We start from the raw sequence: 15,053 nt of genomic DNA on the forward strand, positions 1-15,053 counted from the left end.
TTTCTTTCAAACTATATGATCACCTGGACACAGTCACAACAATAACAACAGCAAATCCATGTTTGTGAGGAAATACAGTTAAGTATTAAGATCTAATAATATGCTCTCTTGGAAGCAGCTGTAAAATTATTTGCTTCCCTTTGCAAACAGAGTTTAAGAATACCAAGAACCAACAAGTGTCTAATATTATTCTTCCCCAGATGCAATAAAAACATATTGATTTCTACAAAATAGATTCCCTGATATGTAAACATGTTTTCTGAGGCTTGGAAGAACCATATGCTTTTATTTCTGCTCTCTTCTGAAAACTCTTGAAGGAAATATTTTATCAAAATAATAAAATAAATTTATGCATATGTTTCCTGCTAAAAGCCACCCAAAATAGAAAGCACCTTTTCACATAGTGGGCATATAAGTTCCTAACTTTTCCTTATATTTACTTGAATAATGTTATGAGAAGCATTATCAGGAAATCTCTAACTTTATCTAGCTATTTCTATACATACAGACTGAGACAGACTTTTTAGATTTAAGCATTTTAGATTTTAAAAATATCTTTTACTCCACTGTTTTCTTCTTCTGTCTTTTCTTCAGTATGAATTTCCATCATTCAGATTTATTTGAGACACAGACTGTTCTAACTCTTCAGCTGAAGTATTCTTCCTAAAAAAGCTCAGCCACGGAAACTACTATTTCATAAATATCCTCCGTTTCTCAGCAGCTTTGTCTTGTCTCAAGCACACGCATAATGGAAAAGGAAAGGCCCAGAAGTTACCAACTCCTCAATAAATGACAAAGAACATTTCCATGTCTGTTGTGGAACTATGCAAAAAAAGCAAAGAAGAGAAGCATGTGTTATATTCTTGGTTACCCAGGATAGTAAAAGGAGGAGGCAGCCCTGGGATTAACAGAAAAAAATTATCTGATTTCTGATGGTCACAATAACTAGATGAAAAAAAACCCCATATATTACAATTCAAGTTAAATAAAGCTTGTTTCTGCATAATACTTTTTAAAATTTGTCCATGAGCACTTCATTAGTTAAACAGTGTTCTTGCACCACAGCCAAGCTTAGAACGGATTTACTTAACATGCCATTACAGCAATTAGCTCCAGGGCAAGTTCAGCTTGCATACCCAGCTTCTAAATATGTCTTAAGTTTGTATTTATCAACTGTGTTTCATTCTCCCCCCTTCTACTGAGTATAAACTTTTCATTTTTCTCTCACCTCATGACTTCTATGAATCTTTCAACCTGAGCTCCTTTCTGAGCACCAGGCATGTCAAAGCCCTGTTCCAGAGTGCCTGCTTCCAGTTTTCCTCCTGAGGACACCGACACAATGTCCACCTCTGTAAGGTGCATCTCTCAGGCCCCATATGTCAGTTTTTCTCATTATTGCAGGAGGAAGTAGATGACATTGCTGCAAGTTGGGATGTCTAAGATGAAAAAAGGGAAGTTGGGACATTGAAGTTCCATTTCAAGCTCAGATGTGACTTGAGGCAAGTAATTTAGTCATTACCTGTATATCAGCTCTTCAAGTCTGCAAAAAGATAGCAATAATTTATCTCCACTTTGCTTGTTCACTCCATAGCAAATAAACTATCACTTGCAATGTTTATTTACGACATGTAGCACATCTAGGGTCCAATATCACTTTTGGTTTCCAGACACAACAGTTCCTCTAAAAGCTCTTTGAAACCTATGACTTTAATCACAGCTTCATGACAATGTAAGAGTGACACTCTGCACAGTGGAGGAAATGAGTTCTGATGTTTGAAATATTCTGTGTTTGAGTTTTCCAGGACATCATCTTCAAAAAAAAAAAAAAGAAGTTTAAAACTTTTTTTTTTGGTTCTTCTGGTTTCGGCTGCATGTCAGAAGAATAAAGAAAAAACATTCCAGGTGTACACTAGTGCTGATGTGGCAGTTACTGCTATGCATTGAATGCCAGGAAACTAGAGAAGCTGTACCTTGAGTTGCTTGAGCTGAATGCAGCATGTATCACCAGCAGCCCAATGCCATGGGCTGGAGTGCATCTTGCAGTGCATGTGGCAGGAACTTGCACCCTATGCCCTGGGTGCCATAGACTCCAGCATAAAGTAGGACCAGTTTCTACTGCCTTTTCAGGAGGGTTTCCTGCTACATTCAATGCAAAGAACAGACTTTCAAGGAAGCAGAACTAAGGTTGCCTGAGTGACTCTAAATCTATGTTTTTTTTACTCTACAACTGAAATCAGGTTTTTTAAACAATTTTTGTTGAGTCTGCATTTTATAGTCATAATGAATTGTGAATGTTGCAAAAGAAAAATCATGTTTCAGAGCTTCTGCTTGCTGTACATATTAGCAGGGAGAAACTTAGGGAATGTCACTGCCTGGGTTAAAAGAATAATGTTGCTTTGGTTTTGCAATATACATGAAAAATCAGCCTTTTTCACTGTGCATACTCTTTCTGCATACCACACTGAACATACATTCATTATACACCACCTCTGAACAAAGCACACTGAAGTCATTGTACAGTGATGCAAATGGAACTTTTTTTCTCAAGCCTCAACAGGGTTAGCCCAACTCTGATTTGTTGGAAGTAAAAACACCCATCTAGTTTCATTTTCTACCACTTATGCTGTCTGTATCATAAAAATGAACCAAAGTACAATAATACTTCTGGCAAATGACTCAATCTACAAAATCATAATTCCCTGACAGTTTCAATCTCTGGACTTCTTTTTTAACAGTATTTTGACTGTTTTGCTGCAACAGTCTCAATAAATTAAAATCTGAATATTTCCCAAATTATTTCCCAGCATTATTCCCTTGGATTACATCTGACCTGTTCAGGGTGAATGGGTACAGCAAGAAAAAAAGAATTTCAAGGGTTCCATGAACACTACCTAATGCACTGCTGCAGTTTAAGATTAACTGACATCAGCTTGACTCACTACCTGCCTAAAGGAAAAATGGTCAGATAACATTTGGTAAAGTTTTTGAGATGCCATTTCCCACTGTGGTGTAAGTAGGTTTTTAATTTGCTGTAATTTATGTCTGGAAGGCTCCCTAGGCATACTGCTTTATCAAAAAGTGACAGAGAATCAAACAAGCCAGTGATCTTTTTCTTTTTTTTCTTTTTTTTCTTTTTTTTTTTTTTTCCTCCACTTTTCCCCAGTATCCTTTGGAATGAAAGGAATGTGATATGGAGAGAACAGAGCAAGTGTGATGAATCGTCTTCATGGTGCAATCATGAATAAAATAGAAATGAGTTACATAAACATTTAGAAAGAAAATGTGTGCAGCTGCTCTCAACTACTTGCTTAGTTGCCCAGAACTTAGTAGGACACATTATTTAACTTCATTTAAAAATTATTCTAAATGTACTTTTATTAATAATAAAATAATTGTATAAAACCTAGTTTGGAAGAAATAAAAACTCTGGCTCCTGATTATCAATCTAAGCCACATTCAAAACACTTGTTTTAACAAATGTAAAGAAGAAATATAGAGACAAAGTTATCCTGGAAAAATAAATTAATACAAGCTTTTGAACACCAGGTAGCTTTGAAAAAGAGCAAACTTCCATGTAATGTTAGGAAACTACTAATTTTTTAGTGTTAAAAGTTGTCTGGTTAGAATGAAAAACAATCACATCTGTTTTTCCCTCACTGAATTCCTGAAATTAATAGGGAATGGCATAGTAGCTGTGAGCATTTCAGAGTTTCTGGGGTGGTGAAGGAAGAAATATTTCTCACTGATTTCTACTGACCCCATGTGGTAAGCTGCTCTGAAGAGCAGTACTGAAGAAGACTTTGGCTTCCTCATTGAAGGGACAATGTCCACCACGGGCAGGAAGTCTCAAGAGCTGACTGTGACCATCTCAGTGACCTAAGAGCATGCCATCTTAGGCTGTTAAGAGCCCAAAAGATGCTCAAGATTAAAAAGTTCTCTTGGTCCATAAGGGGGAGATACGAGACAATGAGCAACAGTACAGCCTTCTTGGTATGCAGCAAAGCTCCAATTCTCTAAGACATGTGGTGACATCCTAAACCACAAGACTGAAATTCAAGTAATGAACTCAGTTCACCAAAAGCACAGGATGAAATTGAAGGCTAATCTATACAACTTTTAATTTGCTCCAGTGGGGAATACAATTCTCTCTATAAATGTCTTTCCAAGCTAATGTTCACTGCTAAAGTGGAAAATTATTGAAAGAAGGTCATTGCCAGTATGTTGGGTAATTTAGTATAGGCTTCAGCCAGAAGGGAAACAAGAGAAGCTATGAGAGAGATGGTTTCAGATATTCCAATGCTTAGCTTTTCTATAATGCATAATAAATCCAGATGTAATACAAGATATTCCAAAACGACCACTAGAAAAGAAAAAAAAAAAAAAAAAAAATAGGATATGCTCACTCTCTAGTACTTAGAAATGCTTTATAAATTGCATACTCACTACACAAACATTCCTCCAGTTGGGAACAAGCCAAGTTTCTTGCTACTTCAGTTTGTCCTAGCAATAGAGACACGTGCAGAAGAAAAAAGAGCTAATGGAAATGTTAAACAGTGTGTAGCAAAAGGTACAATTTGATTTTTACCAGTAGAAGGTACATTTGGTTCTCACACGATCCATATACCTAAGAGTTGTGCTTTACAGATTTTGTCAGCTGTCAAAACATATAATGAATAGTTGAAATATATTTATTGTTTATTGATGAGAGAAAAATAACATAAGCAGTTCCAAATCTCGTGTCATGTTACTCTAGCAATTGCAAAAATGAGAGGACTTCTACTTTACCTGACATGCCTTCACTGGGGTTGGTGGTTAGTTATATTAATCAGAAATCTGTTCCAGAGTATTTAACACACACGGAACCAGTTGAATGGACTCAGTCAGTATTGTTGTCATTCTTCTCCTTCTTCAGAAAAAAGAAGAAGAAAGCAATAGCTGGAACTAGGAATAAATGTTATGTAAATTGGTTAAAGATACAATGTATTATATATGTAAATATATATATAAATATATATATCCTTTCTCAAGATATTTTTTACTTGTTTCATGTGCTTCCTATAAAATTGCATAAGGTTGTCTGTGAAAAGTAAGGGAGAATAATTTCCATTAATATTTTGGGTCTCTTAAAACCAAAGAAAAAAGACAAAAAAACTACCTTAGATGAAAAAAGTTATATGAGAGCAAACAAATGGAGCTTTTAAGCTTCCAACAAAGTAATTGGGCAGCAAAGGCACTTAGGAAAATATATGTGCTTTACACTTAAATTAATTTGGCCCACACTAAAGCCCCCTGTCTTTCCATATCAAAGAATATGCTCTTGAGAAGCATCTCTCAGCCTAACTTTTGGACATGGAAATAATACATGACAGTCATACCTGATGGGCCACTCATAGCACACAGCATGCAACTGTGACAGCAAAAGAAACAAGGAAATTAGGCAAGCCTAATTCTTCCCCCTCAGTTGTAGCAGCAAGAAGATTAAAATCTGAGAAAAATTATCCTGAGCAACATTTAATTGATCTTGAGAAAATGCAGCTTTAATTTTTCCAATTGAAAAAAAAAACAACTTTATATTGGAAATTGTTTCATGTTTTCATGAAACAGTATTTTCATATTTGAGAAAAGGATTCAAAACCAGATAATAAATATATTCCTTGAAATAATAAAATCTGGAGTTATGATGTCTACAGTTTCATAAGTTTATCTTTAAAATATTGTTCTGGTTGTCTGTAATCTACTTTTCCCTTTTTAGTGTTTCGGATACTAGTGCCAATTTATTATGCTCTGGGATGCTTTTGGAGGGGCAAGTTTTCTTTTCAGAACAGTTCAAATCTCTGAACAGATGTAAAATTAGCCAATGCTGCACAGTATAACCAGTTGTATGCTGCAGACACTCTTTTCAGAAAACTCTAATATGATATTTATCAGCTTTAAAATGAGAACACAACTATCAGATTTGACTCAGCCTAGCATAATGTAATGTTTACAGCTGAAGAATGACTGAATGCTTATACTTAGAGAGGTGTTTGTTTTTAATGGCCACACTTTCCAGTCCCATGATACAACGAAAGTCTTTATCTTGTATATGCTAGGTTATAACAACAATTATTATGATTTTTATATCTATACAATGCTGCCTACAAAATATTTAATATCTAAGCAGCTGGTGCACTGTGGCTGATGCTTACTGAATGAATAAATGTTTTGTCTTGTGTTTCCCCAGTGTACTTGCATCCATCTGTTGTCTTGTGTCATTTTTGATTGAGGCCTAAAGGCACTACCACAAAACAAATAATGTCAATTTTGTTTTCATGATTGCGGGGCCGAGAACCCTACTTCCAGCCTGAAAACACTTTGGTGCTTGGTGCACAGATGCAAAGAAGTATATTCCGTGCAGACACAAAAAATGCGATACAGTAGGATGTGTTTAAAGTACAAAAAGTTTGCATGAGAAGTTTGAATTGGTATTCATTGCAAGATAAACAACTTGATCGAGTGTGCAGTCTGAGCGCAAGCAGATTTACCAAGCTGGCAGAGGAAACTGCAGTTCCCCTTACTGAGCACTGTAAAGTGAAGCAGGTTCTCCGGGTCAAATGACAGGCAAGCATCTGTTTCACTTCACAGCCTCCCTGTCCTGGCTGCACCTGCAACCTGCCCTCTTCCCAGACAAGAGCTCACCAGCTCCCAGCGAGAGGCATGGGGGCCACAGTGTGCTTGTGCTTACCCCTCCCTTGTGTTCTGCTGGCTGCTGCTCCTCGCTGTTGGGGGTAATCACTGTGTGTTACTCCAAATTAAGCCCATACAGCTGATCTCCACTAAGTCCTTTTTAATATAGAGAAGGTAATATGAGGATAGTTCCTGTCTACAGGGCTATTGCAAACAGCAGTGCTAGGGATCGAGATGGCTTCTGATGGGGAATGAGAACGTATAACTCAAGAAAATAGATCCATGAGGATGACACAGTGGAGCGTTTGCTTGCAGGAAGGGAGAACTTCTGCAGACTGTGAAACTTCCAGAGCAACTTGGCAACCTGAGCCTCTGAAACCTGACCTATCTGAAAGCAAACACTCATCTTTTCCTTTGAGACAGTGGCACAGAGGGAAGAGATAGAGCTGCAGAAAAAATAAGACTGAAAATGTCAGAGAAGCGCAACTGGTGGTTGCAAGTATGTGGGAGCCTCTGCTCCCATGTGTCTGGAGAACACACTTGGTCTGCAAGAGTGAATCAGCATGGGTCCTCTGTTTGGGCAATACCTTGAGGTCTAAGCCTTGATCAAATTACCTATTTCAGCCCAAAGAACTATTCGTATAAAGGCAAATGGGTTTCATCCCAAATACGAGTACTCTAGGACAGCTCTGTTGCCAGTGTCATAGTCCGTGAGCTCAATTTTCTCAAGAAACATCTTGGAGTTTTCTGTCTCCACTGAGCAAACAGCTTCAGGGACAAAGAGCTGAATCCTGAATTGAGTGAAGTAGATCGTCCCTGACACCTCTGTCAGGACAAGTTTTGCTCAAGAGAAGGACATGAGCTCTTTCTCTTGGAACTGAGTAAGAAATAGTTCAGTGTGGCCATGTTTGACAACTATAACAAATACAGCTGTATTCAAGAACTTCTGTTAAGTAACTCAGTATCCTGGAAATTTGTAGGAATGCATTTAAAACTGATGACCCATTTTCCATTCTCTTAAATCCCAAATAAGTCATATTAAAAATTCACTTTCTATCTGTTTGAGAGTATATGTCTGAACTTGGAAGACTGTTCATCTTATGACAGGGAAAAAGCAGAAAGGGGAATTATTTCATATATTCAGAAGATTTGTTCTGGTTTGTATGATTGCTGGCATGGGAACAATCCTTCCCCAGAAGTGGCTGCATGTCGCATGTAGCCGAGTGGTCTAAAATACTAAATGCAATTGAGCAAGACAGAAGCAGCCCAGACCTGGAAGTTTTGTGGGAGAAACTGATGAAACATCCACTTGTTCACCTCTTTCCCTTTTTTCTTGCATAGCATGAAGCCATACAATGAAACTCACGTGAGACTAACTCTGGTTGTTAGGATGGAATAATATCTGAAGATATTTGGGGGTTTCTTCATTCTTTTTTTTTTACTGGGGTGGTTGTGGAAGTACTGAGTCCTGATTATTATCTTGCTGCTAATTAAAGGTAAAGACACTTAGAGTCATGATTGTTTCTCTCTTTCTCTCTTTTTTATTTTATTTTATTTTTTTAAAGCAGTCTATATAAATTAATAAGTGCTTAATTAGCCCAGGTAGCAGAGGTGCTCTTCCTGTATCACTTGAGTGTCCTAAAGCGTGATAGTGAGGCCAGATCTCAATCCCTGAGGTTATTGTTATTACTCCAGTAGCATCTATTCCAATTAGGATCAGAGCTCCCATTTCCAGGTACTGCACACTACATGGTAAGAGATACTTGCTTTCCCCCAAGAGCCTTCAGCCTAACAGGAGTAACAAATGAAGCCAAAGGCTGTTCTGCCATTCATCACAAGCAGCCTGAGTGATTGTGCTCTGTGGATTCTTTGTGTGAGAAGAGTCTGCAACTGCTTGTGTCACTGGTCTTTGTCTGATCCCTGGAGCATGACTGAGAAAAGGGAAAAAAAGGTAGGGAGATGAAGGTAAAGTCAGTTACAAAGTTGTATATTTGATAGAAAGCTGCATGGGGAGTAAAAACAAAATTGTGAAATGACAGGACACAGCTGTAGTGGGAGTTAGGGAAAGATGAAAGAAGGGAGGAAATTGGATAACAATAGTGATCAGAAAGAATAAAGGCAAAGACAAATAATGACAAGCAAGAAAGAAAGAGGATTAGAGGTAAATGATGAAAGCTATGGAAATAAGGATGGTAGCTGCTATCAGAATTACAGGAAGTTATTTTATTTAAGATGTCATTCTTAGAAGTCAGAAAATGTTTTGGTTTGTTGAGGTTTTTTTTTAAACCTATATGATCCTGAGAAGAGGAAGATTTCAAGGCAAAAGGGACTTCAGGGAAATGTACAAAAACAACTGAGAATATGTTTACATGGCACTAGCTGCTGCTGGAGTTAGCTGATGATGGCCTAGCTTGGTGTACTGGCAGTGGTACAGCTTGTGTTAGCACAGACATTCACACAGCCAGAGTAATCCAGTTAAAAAGTAGGTGGCTATAAAGTGCTATTTGAAAATACTCTTAGGTGCTTTTGAAAATTTCATCTGAGCAGGATCCGCTGGCACAAGTTTGTTGTAGTTACTTGCTTTTTAATGATTTAATAATGACAAATTTTGTATGGTACAGAAAAATCAAACCACATTGTCAAGAATACCAGCAATATGAATAGCTGATTTGTGCAGAGTAGCATAGCTTTGGGAGTTTATTTTACAGGCACAGTATTGGCTGAATCTTGGAGAGTCGAAGCCTGGATTCATGCAAGGGGCTACAGGTAGAGTGTCAGGCCCTCAGCCTAGAATCATAGAGTCATAGAATGGTTTGGGTTGGAAGGGACCTTAAACATCATCTAGTTCCAACACCCCTGCCATGGGCAGCAACACCTCCCAATAGATCAGATTGCTCAAAACCCCATCCAACCTGGCCTTGAACACTTCCAGGGAGTGGGCAGCCACAATGTCTCTGGGAAACCTGTGCCAGTGTCTCATCACTCTCACACTAAAAAATTTCTTCCTAATGTCTAACCTAAATCTACACTCTTTCAGATTAAAGCCATTACCCATTGTCGTATTACTACATGCCCTTATAAGAAGTCCCTTCCCAACTTTCCTGTAGCCCTCTTGAGCTTCTATGAGGTCTCCCCGGAGCTGTCTCCTCTCCAGGCTGAACAGCCCCAGCTCTCTCAGCCTATCTACATAGGAGAGGTGTTCCAGCCCTCTGATCATCTTTGTGGCCCTTCTCTGGACTTGGGGAATAAGCACCTGAAAATCCAGTTGCCACATAAATACAGCTGTAAACACCTTCACCATTCCCAGTGCATCCCTACATTGCAGCCAAAACTCCTCACCATAAGCATAGTGCTGAGACCCACTATTTCCCAGAAACAGGTGTCAGCCCAGTCTCATTTTTCTCTTGACAAAAGACCAGTGGGAGGGGGAGGAGACAGATAGCCAAACCTGGCAGCAGGGCCCCTACCAGGACAGGAGCAGAGGAGCCTTGGGGCACCATCAGGATGGAGCCATGGCTGAAACATTTCCAGTGTCTCCGTGTCCAGGGGAAGAAGTGTTTGAGATCCAGGTGCTATTCTGGGTCTGCTTCCAGCTGTTTGAGCCAAACAACACCAGCAGGGCGAGTTTTGCAGCACCTGGGCTCTGTGGCTGCTCCAGAGTATCTCCAAACTCACCACTGGAAAAGATCAATTAAAGAGGTGTAAATCACAGTGGATGCAGCAGCCATACCAATTTAGAGAAGTCCCACCAAATGTTATTTTACTGCTGAGTTCAGTAAAAACACGTTTCTCTTGTTCCTTGTAATAGTACTTTGTTGTCCCCAGAGAAAAAAAGTCCTTAACTTAATAGCAGCACATGTGTAGTTAATAGCTGGTGTGTGTAAAGCTTGTAACACCTTGCTCTGCTTCCTGGAATGCCAAGGTACACTGAGTTTCTAAGTGGATTGGTTTACCACAATACCTTGTGGTCTTACTTGTTAAAACAAGATTCATTTTTCTGTGGCTTATATTTCATTGGATTCCTCACCATTCAGGCTATTCAGGCCACCAATTTATTAGGAAGGTCAAGTTCTGAAGACCTGACTCATCCAAAAGTGGTATTAGGGATCCAGTAATTCACAGGGATGTATGGCTGAGGAGAGCCACACATTTCTAGAACTAAAGTGACACAATAGCAGAGATAATATCTGCAGATTTTTTCCAGCCAAAGCTCTTGCCTAGATCAGCTCACAGAATGATGGATATCTGGCTGCAAAGAGATCCATAAACTATAATTATCAGAGCTGGGTGGAAAAGGATCTCATTCCAGCTCCAAGAGGATTTCAATATTTGATGATTGCTTTCATGCCAATTTTAAATGAAAGCTCAAAATGTCAAAGCTCTGCTTACCCGGACTCCAAGCTCAGTTTAAAATCCTGGGCAGACGCAGACAGTTCTGGAAGCACCAATGATTCTGAAATGTAAACGCTTCTGATTAATTAATCTTTCATGTGAAAGGTTTTCCCACTAGGAAGGAAAGGATTCCTGAGGTCAGGCTCCTTGAACCACAGAGCTGGCAGCCTGGCACGTACAGCTGGTAGCCAGTGGTGAAGACTCTACTCTCACAACAATTTCTCCCAGTGAACTCAAAAGCCTCCTTAAAATGGCTTGAGGATGATCCTGCCTCCAATGAAAGAAGCCTCTGTAAGCTATCACTATTCAGCAGGAACTGTCTAGAAAATGTGTTACTTTCCATTTAGAATCCAAAAAGGGTTCAGAGAGTGCCATGTTTCATCAGCATAAATAATTAACTGCAGAAGGACATGTAATATTCATAGCTGAAAATCATTAAACAAAATAGGCTGTGAAAAAAATCTTAAACATGAGGGGATATTAATCATTTAGCCACAGATTCAGCTTAGAGCTTCTCTTTTGTTTAATTTAATTATATTTTTAAAAAATCTATTCACAGGCAGATGTTGCTCCACAAACCCACACAACTAATTCCCACTTGTGAAACAGCGGGCCTGAGGTTTAGCCTCTTGCAGTATTAATTAACATCATGAGGCACTGTTAGTGACAGTGGACAAAGTGAAAATGAAGAATTTTCTGCACTTGGTAAAATGGGGATGAAAATGGGTCAAAAGAACCATGCTTTTCAAACAGCATTGCCTTCTCAGCTGTATTGTATGGTCCCAGAAGTTTTGGTTTATGCAAGGTGAAAAAAAGACCTCTCTAGGTTTTCTGTATCTCTAAGCAAGCATAACAGGAGCCTCTTAGAATGAAAGTGTTTAAAAGCAAGAAGGATCCCCAAAGCTTCATGAGGATTTTCTAGCCAGAAGACAGGAAAATACTTCCCTATAAGAGCTGAATCCATCTCAGCAAGCAGAGACATCCAGAGCTGTGCTGCTCCTCTCACTGAGGAGGTGATGCCAGGGCAAACCACATGAGCTGGCATTGTTTAGCTCATGGCCCAGAGAACAATCACACTCAAATTAACTGTGTCATATCTCACCGAGGGTCTTGTTGTCTTCCCGCCCTTCGACATCCCTCCTCTTGTTCCCCTCCTTTTCCTCCTAAAACAGTGCTCAGCCTGAAACTGGGCTTTCTGTGAGATGGCTACAATTCTGACAAGCAGGAAGATAATCTAGAAAATAAGATCAAAAAGTGCAAAGATGGACTGACTGGAAAAATCTCAGCTGGCTGGAAGTAGGAATGACTGAATATTTGCTCCTATGGGGTCTGTGGCCAACTATCCATCAGGAAGTTACAGAGCCTCAGCTTAAAGAACATTTTATTCTTTGGGGTTTTTTTTATGGTTACCTTGGGTTTCTGGAATAACTCCAGCAATTCTTAGCCCTAACCTGTGTGTCTTTTGTGTTGTGCTGTTCTCTGAGCCAGTTCTGAAAGGCTTTGTTCACACAACTAGTCCCTGCCATGTCAAAGAGCCTGAGCAGAGGAAGAGGATACCATATACACCTGAGTTTTGAAGTTTAACCCACTTGAGGAAGAAGACATTATTCTCTTAAATGTTCATTGAGTGCTGCAGCCCTTTTAAGTACAAACACCTGGTGCCTCTGAGCTGTACTCATACATTATTATATTACTATATCTACTTCACAAACTTAGACTGGAGTCACAGCTACATCTTGAACCTTGTAGAAGTGCCTTCATGCAGGTACAGATACGCAAGAAATTACTTAAAGCTACTCTGCTGGCGAAGGCAATTTTTTCCCCAGGTCTTGAATATGGTCAAAGATATATTAAACATGCCAAGGATCTAGGGCATCTTACAGTCCCTGGTCTTTTAGGACACGTGTGCTTTGGAAAGAAGGTATAAAATCTACACAGTGAAGATTCTTTGTTCACTCCCACTTCATGGTTGTGTTTTTTATTCACAGACACTTCAAAAGACTGAAGGGAACTGCACAAACGAAAGCAGAATAAGAGCTTAGGAGCTTGCAGTTCATATGCAGTACTTTCATGAAACCATATGAACCATCTACAGTTAGTATTTCCTCCAGCAAATTGCCTGTGACAGTGAAGTGAGGTATTTTTCTTCATTAGCTAGCTAAACATCATGCCTTCATGTTGAATATTTTATACTTCCATAAGGGACTTACAGACATATCTATGCCTTTCTGTCTCATCTGCAAGGTTATTCAAGCTTTACAAATAAACAAGAACATTTTTATCATACTGTGGTGATTTATTGTACTATGCTGGGACATTGTCACTAAATTGGAAAGGATTTTTTTTGTTCTATTTTTATTGAAAATCATAATACAGTCTTAGTCACATAAAATTCACTAGTGTCTCCATGGCAATTCTCGGATGTATAAGCAGGTAGTCAATGAAAATTTCCAGTGAAATAATTTTGCTGTGTGTTTATAATTTTCTTTCCCTATTTATTCATTTGTCCAGCCTGCTTTGTTGGACTGCACTTTCACACAAGCTGTGAGGCCTCTAGGGCAGACTGTGTGTGTGCACAGTGCCTAGAGAGATGTCCACGTATCAATATCCTTAGCTGTCACTTAGAATTAATAGGTCAGCTTGCATGTTACGTGCATACCATGATGGTGACTAGTGTAACCACAGTGTCAGTTTGCTGCTATATTATGATTTTTTAGGGCAATGTTTCTACTATTAAGTGATATAAAATGTGAGATAAAGATACTTTTCCTCATTGGAAAAGAAAGACAGGAGGATGGTGTAGAGCTCTGGGTGGCACTATAGTAGACAGAATGTGTTGGCAGAAATGGATGCATCAAATTTACATGTGCTAAAAACTGATCAGCTAATCTGGCATAAACTAGGGCTCTATTTCTTCTACCAAGATCTGAGGGCATAATTACATGAGCCACAGCACTTGTAAGGATGTTCGGCCTGGTCATGAATTTATTAGAAAACAGGGCAAACACATTTGCATACTGAGTTCATATTTCTCGAGGAAGAATTCTGTGCACTATGCCAAAAGTAAAAATGTAAATTATCTAATATGAAATTGTGAAATGTAATGAATGATTTAATAACATCATCGGCATTAGCACAGATGGCTCGCCATGTCAGTGCCTCACTCTGCCTTGTATAGTGGGAATGGTTGAGAAATGCCACACATCTCCATTACACACTATTATCCCAGGAACCAGCACAGTGTACCACTGAAGAAGTTTTAATGCCAGAGCATGAAAGTTATCCTCACATTTCAACTGCAAAGGGAAAGCCTTGTTTATTTGTAACAGCTGCTGAGATGTTTAAAACAGGACAGAAACGATCTCTGATCTTCTTTGGGAGTCAGATGTTGCCCTAAAATCATCTGAAGCAAAGTAGAGGTTCCTACTGAGCGTTACTGCTAAAAATAAATACTTCTAAGGACAGGGAAAAACCAACAATGAACTGTGAAGCTTCTGCATTGGACAGCAGCCTACCCATAAAAAATGAGTAGTGTTTGGGTGCATTGCTACCTTTAGTCTCACTCAAATTGAAGGTAACAATTTTTTTTAATTATGATTAGACATCTTCTGAAATGTCTGGGATTTGCAATTGCTAGCAACTGATCAGATGAAAACTGATGTGTATTTTAAAAGAAAAAAAAGCCAAAAACCTAACAAAACAAAACAAAAGAAAAAGAAGCTGTATTTAAATCTTTGATTTGGTTGACCATGCAGTCTTACAAACCAGCAGAAATTGTGCTTTGCTGAATAGGTAGGAGAAGAAGCAACGGGAATTGGTCACAGTTGTAAAGCTGTAAGGCTGCTTGAACCAGGACTGTCACCAAAATAAATGTCTGTTAAATTATACCCTTAAAATCAGATGAATAACAATCTAGGACTGATTTGCGATCACTTACTTTGTTGCAAGAAGTAGCAAAGCTTCAGCTGCCTCACACTGGGTACTAACTTGCCTTG

The 15,053-nt window shown here is 38.9% G+C and overlaps 1 long non-coding RNA gene across 1 annotated transcript in view; it reads right to left on the minus strand.

The window, feature by feature from the left end:
• The window catches only part of LOC127381520 (uncharacterized), a 23,364-nt gene continuing 8,311 nt past the window's right edge, over window positions 1-15,053 (minus strand). Inside the window, exons 4-7 of the long non-coding RNA XR_007888735.1 lie at window positions 11,056-11,119; window positions 10,134-10,343; window positions 1,229-1,436; window positions 1-822 (exon numbers count right to left, since the gene is read on the minus strand). This is a non-coding gene — a long non-coding RNA (uncharacterized LOC127381520). The remainder of the gene's footprint in view (window positions 823-1,228; window positions 1,437-10,133; window positions 10,344-11,055; window positions 11,120-15,053) is intronic.

This window comes from Apus apus, chromosome 2 (genome assembly GCF_020740795.1).
Source record: "Apus apus isolate bApuApu2 chromosome 2, bApuApu2.pri.cur, whole genome shotgun sequence".
Taxonomy (NCBI): domain Eukaryota; kingdom Metazoa; phylum Chordata; class Aves; order Apodiformes; family Apodidae; genus Apus; species Apus apus.